Raw genomic sequence first — 6,000 nt, 5'->3', positions numbered from 1 at the left:
TCAATAATAAAATTGCTGCCTATTATGCTACAGGTTGTGAGTTTGAACCCTGGGGAAAACTGCACTTCAGGAAAAGCAAATAATTAAATAACTGAATATGAATGTATCTACAAACAGATGTATCCTGAACCTCTTGAGTCACAGCACCCTTCAGATAGCTAAGATACTGTATATGCAGTGAGGCTGGGCCTCAGGTCCCCATTATGTAACAGCTAGAATTGTGGATTAATATAGCAACCATATATTTTGATTAGAGAAACTCTCCATATAATATAGATAGCAGTAAAGAACATTGGGGAGCTTAAATCACTGGTAGAAAAAAAAATGAGTGGATAAAGTCTTGACATGCTTATAATGTTGCCCCACGGTAGTATCGCTGCCCACCAGTTTTTATAAGTGTTATGTAATGTGTGGATAAATTTATATCAATATGTCTTGTTTATACGACCATTAATAAAGGATTTTGCTTTATGTTATAAACAAGGTTGAGGATTTATTCAAGACTTTAGCCACATATTTTTTTCTATCAGGGATTTAAGCTCCCAAATGCTCTTTTTTTGCTATCCCCATGACTTACATCGTAGAGAGAATGACTGTTACATGCTCAGTGTCCACCTTATATGCTTGACAGTGTCCTGCTCCTCAGGAGCAGGAGAATTGTATATCACAAAGACAGTGCTGTGCTGCCATCCCCTGACAGAAATTTCAGATCACTGCTGAATTGAGATACATATCTTGGCGCATGACATATGTGACCTTTGGCTATGGGGCATCCTGGCATCACACAAATTATTGTTCTTCTACCTTGTAAACTGGTAGAAGAACATCCCCCATCACTTTTCATTGTATTGTTGGTTGTTGACATGGTGCTCACACACCTCATTATCATTAGGGTGGGGGGCTCTTTTGAAGAATGGTACAATTTAAACAGATACAGCACTGTATGCATAACCTTGCTCTCTGTGGGAAGGGGTGGTGATTTGTTCTTGTAGATCTATTGGTGTAATGACACTTTTCTGTCCATTATCTCCCATTTATTATTTACAAAGGTTATGGTAACACCCAATCGTCAATTTATTAATTCATTTCTGGAAGGTATAAAGGAAAAGTAGTATGAAGAAAATGCTCTAAAATTGTCGTTTTATGGGGAATTCAAATATTTACTAAAACAAATATGTTAAAAAGAAAAAACATCTTGTGTGTGCATGGGCATTTTAGGGGCGAATTCAGTAATCATTGCAATAATATAACCTTTAAAAGAGATACAGAAAGCTGCAAGAGCGGCCAGGGTCTAGTTACTCAAAATGACATAGGTAACTAACTATATACAGTATCCAAACTCAACTACTAGCAAAACATACAAAATAATAGATTTATTTTACACAAAGACTACAGCATGGAGTGCAGAATTAAACAGCGCAAGTATGATATGCCAAGGGAATAGATCAAATTAAGGCTGAGATCATGTTGTGAAGGACTCCACTTCAGCCAAAAGCCTCACCAATTGTTCAAACACTTGGCTGCACAGTTGGCAAAGAGAATAACACATTGCATTTCCAGGCTTTCTTTTCCTACGTCATCTACAAAATAAAATATTACAATATAGAATTATCTTCATTCAGTATTATACATTTTAGACTGGCTACATTTGTGTGCAGCTAAAATGATTAAATGTGCATTCAAACATAAATCAAAAACAAATGTTCAACTTTCCATCCCTTTCTGAGAGATTAGACAGCAAAATTAAGCAACAAAGTTGTACAGTTGTTAAAAAAAATAAATACATAAATAATATATACAGTGCCTAAAAGTAGTATTCAACCCCCTGCAGATTTAGCAGGTTTACACATTCAGAATTAACTTGGCATTGTGACACTTGGACTGTAGATCAGCCTGGAAGTGTGAAATGCACTGCAGCAAAAAAGAATGTTATTTCTTTGTTTAATTTTTTTTTAAATTGTGAAAAGTTTATTCAGAGGGTCATTTATTATTCAACCCCTCAAACCACCAGAATTCTGTTTGGTTCCCCTAAAGTATTAAGAAGTATTTCAGGCACAAAGAACAATGAGCTTCACATGCTTGGATTAATTATCTCTTTTTCCAGCCTTTTCTGACTATTTAAGACCCTCCCCAAACTTGTGAACAGCACTCATACATGGTCAACATGGGAAAGACAAAGGAGCATTCCAAGGCCTTCAGAGACAAGATCGTGGAGGGTCACAAGGTTGGCAAGGGGTACAAAACCCTTTCCAAGGAGTTGGGCCTACCTGTCTCCACTGTTGGGAGCATCATCCGGAAGTGGAAGGCTTATGGAACTACTGTTAGCCTTCCACGGCCTGGACAGCCTTTGAAAGTTTCCTCCCGTGTCGAGGCCAGGCTTGTCCGAAGAGTCAAGGCTAACCCAAGGACAACAAGGAAGGAGCTCCGGGAAGATCTCATGGCAGTGGGGACATTGGTTTCAGTCAATACCATAAGTAACGTACTCCACCGCAATGGTCTCCGTTCCAGACGAGCCCGTAAGGTACCTTTACTTTCAAAGCGTCATGTCAAGGCACGTCTACAGTTTGCTCATGATCACTTGGAGGACTCTGAGACAGACTGATTCAAGGTTCTCTGGTCTGATGAGACCAAGATCGAGATCTTTGGTGCCAACCACACACGTGACGTTTGGAGACTGGATGGCACTGCATACGACCCCAAGAATACCATCCCTACAGTCAAGCATGGTGGTGGCAGCATCATGCTGTGGGGCTGTTTCTCAGCCAAGGGGCCTGGCCATCTGGTCCGCATCCATGGGAAGATGGATAGCACGGCCTACCTGGAGATTTTGGCCAAGAACCTCCGCTCCTCCATCAAGGATCTTAAGATGGGTCGTCATTTCATCTTTCAACAAGACAACGACCCAAAGCACACAGCCAAGAAAACCAAGGCCTGGTTCAAGAGGCAAAAAATCAAGGTGTTGGAGTGGCCTAGTCAGTCTCCTGACCTTAACCCAATTGAAAACTTGTGGAAGGAGCTCAAGATTAAAGTCCACATGAGACACCCAAAGAACCTAGATAACTTGGAGAAGATCTGCATGGAGGAGTGGGCCAAGATAACTCCAGAGACCTGTGCCGGCCTGATCAGGTCTTATAAAAGACGATTATTAGCTGTAATTGCAAACAAGGGTTATTCCACAAAATATTAAACCTAGGGGTTGAATAATAATTGACCCACACTTTTATGTTTAAAATTTATTAAAATTTAACTGAGCAACATAACTTTTTGGTTTGTAAGATTTATGCATCTGTTAATAAATCCTGCTCTTGTGTGAAGTTTGAAGGCTCTAACTTATTTGCATCTTATCAAACCTGCTAAATCTGCAGGGGGTTGAATACTACTTGTAGGCACTGTATATATTTAAAGGGGTTGTCCAGGCTTAGAATAAAAGTTTGCAGTGTGTCTATGTAAATGCTGACTTGTAACAGTATGCAGTGAGTAGCCTATCAAAATTCCCTTGTAATCCCCATGCAGGTGGGCGGTCACGTTACTTCACGTATGTCATTTGCAGTCTCACCTGGCTTTTCTCAATAGAAGACAATTGTGAGAATATGAGTATACAGTGAGTACAGAAAGCATTCAGACCCCTTTGAATTTTTCAGTCTGTGTTTCATTGCAGCCGTTTGGCAAATTCAAAAAAGTTCATTGTGTCTTGCTACAATTCTGTCTCTGAGCTCCTTGGCCAGTTCCTTTGACCTCATGATTCTCATTTGGTCTGACATGCACTGTGAGCTGTGAGGTCTTATAGACAGGTGTGTGGCTTTACAAATCAAGTCCTATCAGTTTAATTAAATACAGCTGGACTCCAGTGAAGGAGTAGAACCATCTCAAGGAGGATCACAAGGAAATGGACAGTATGTGACTTAAATATGAGATATGAGTGTCTGAGCAAAGGGTCTGAATACTTTGGACCATGTGATAATTCAGTTTTTATTTTTTAATAAATTTGCAAGAATGTCTACATTTCTGTTTTTTCTCAGTCAAGATGGGGTGCAGAGTGTACATTAATGAGAAAAAATGTCGAACTGGGGTGCCAAGGGCCCACTAGTAATATAAATTTCAGGGCCTCACTTTATAGCTACATGCAAATATGATTTTATCCTCACTCACAAAATTCCATAGCAATAGCAATAAACTGGAATAATTGTATATGGTAAATCAAGTACCGTATTTTTTGCTTTATAAGACGCATCTGATTATAACACGCACCCCCAAATTTGGTGAAGAAAAAGAGAAAATTACTTTTTTATGCTAAATGGAGGTGTGTCTTATAATGCCAGTGTCCTGGTATCTATATAACCCCCATCCTGGCACATTGACCCCTTGTGCTGGCACATAGCCCCCCCATCACATCCTGGATATGGCCCCCCCGGTCACTATATGCCCCCTTGCTGGCACTCACATGGCCCCCCCTCTCTCTATATGCCCCCCTGCTGGCACGCACATGGCCCCCCCTTTCTCGATATGCCCCCATGCTGGCATGCACACGGCCCCCCTGTCCCTATATTCCTCCCTGCTGGCATGCACACGAGCCCCCCGTCCCTATATTCCCCCCTGCTGGCATTCACACGGCCCCCCATCCATATATAACCCCCTGCTGGCAAGCACATGATAAAATAAATGCTTAACTTACCTTCCGATGATGGCTCCTGCTTCCAGCATCCCCGTGGCTCTTCCTGTGTCTGTGCTGACATCCTCATCCTGCGAGGGCGTGTGGCAGCAGCTGCTCATTCAGGCACTTCATTGTAGCTTTAGGACCTTCCATCACATGACTAATAGGACCTGTGGTCACGTGACTCCCAAAGGGACTCTGTCAGCACAGAATAACTGTTCAAACTAAGTCGTGTAGCTCGGTGCTACACGATGTGACCAATCATGTACACTCACCTTGCCACCTGCTTGTATTCCAACATTCTCCACCCCCCTCTAATTTGATTGACAACTCTGGCTTCATAGAGCCAGAGAAGGATGGAGCTGGATGGAAAACAAGCAGGTGGGAAGGTGTATGTAAAAGATTGGCCGCCATGATAATTCAAGCACTTCTGCTTGGTTTGAATAGTCATTCTGTGCTGACAGAGAGCCTTTAAAGAGGTGTCCAATACACTTGAAGGTTTTCACTCTGACTCATGCACATATAACTAATATATAATGCTGGGTGCATTGTATATAATGCACCCAGCATTATATACAGTGGGGAAAAAAAGTATTTAGTCAGTCAGCAATAGTGCAAGTTCCACCACTTAAAAAGATGAGAGGCGTCTGTAATTTACATCATAGGTAGACCTCAACTATGGGAGACAAACTGAGAAAAAAAAATCCAGAAAATCACATTGTCTGTTTTTTTTTCATTTTATTTGCATATTATGGTGGAAAATAAGTATTTGGTCAGAAACAAGCAATCAAGATTTCTGGCTCTCACAGACCTGTAACTTCTTCTTTAAGAGTCTCCTCTTTCCTCCACTCATTACCTGTAGTAATGGCACCTGTTTAAACTTGTTATCAGTATAAAAAGACACCTGTGCACACCCTCAAACAGTCTGACTCCAAACTCCACTATGGTGAAGACCAAAGAGCTGTCAAAGGACACCAGAAACAAAATTGTAGCCCTGCACCAGGCTGGGAAGACTGAATCTGCAATAGCCAACCAGCTTGGAGTGAAGAAATCAACTGTGGGAGCAATAATTAGAAAATGGAAGACATACAAGACCACTGATAATCTCCCTCGATCTGGTGCTCCACGCAAAATCCCACCCCGTGGGGTCAGAATGATCACAAGAACGGTGAGCAAAAATCCCAGAACCACGCGGGGGGACCTAGTGAATGAACTGCAGAGAGCTGGGACCAATGTAACAAGGCCTACCATAAGTAACACACTACGCCACCATGGACTCAGATCCTGCAGTGCCAGACGTGTCCCACTGCTTAAGCCTGTACATGTCCGGGCCCGTCTGAAGTTTGCTA

At 41.8% G+C, this 6,000-nt stretch overlaps 1 long non-coding RNA gene across 1 annotated transcript in view; it reads right to left on the bottom strand.

Annotated features, from left to right (window-relative positions):
• Positions 1–1,050: 1,050 nt before the first annotated feature.
• LOC141052456 (uncharacterized) overlaps positions 1,051–6,000 on the bottom strand; it is a 55,129-nt gene continuing 50,179 nt past the window's right edge. Inside the window, exon 4 of the long non-coding RNA XR_012220814.1 lies at positions 1,051–1,580. This is a non-coding gene — a long non-coding RNA (uncharacterized lncRNA). The remainder of the gene's footprint in view (positions 1,581–6,000) is intronic.

Source organism: Dendrobates tinctorius, unplaced genomic scaffold (genome assembly GCF_039654945.1).
Source record: "Dendrobates tinctorius isolate UK_male_01 unplaced genomic scaffold, ASM3965494v1 ptg000160l, whole genome shotgun sequence".
NCBI classification, from domain to species: domain Eukaryota; kingdom Metazoa; phylum Chordata; class Amphibia; order Anura; family Dendrobatidae; genus Dendrobates; species Dendrobates tinctorius.
Note: the sequence above shows the minus strand (reverse complement) of the source record. Positions and strands in the feature narration are given on the sequence as shown.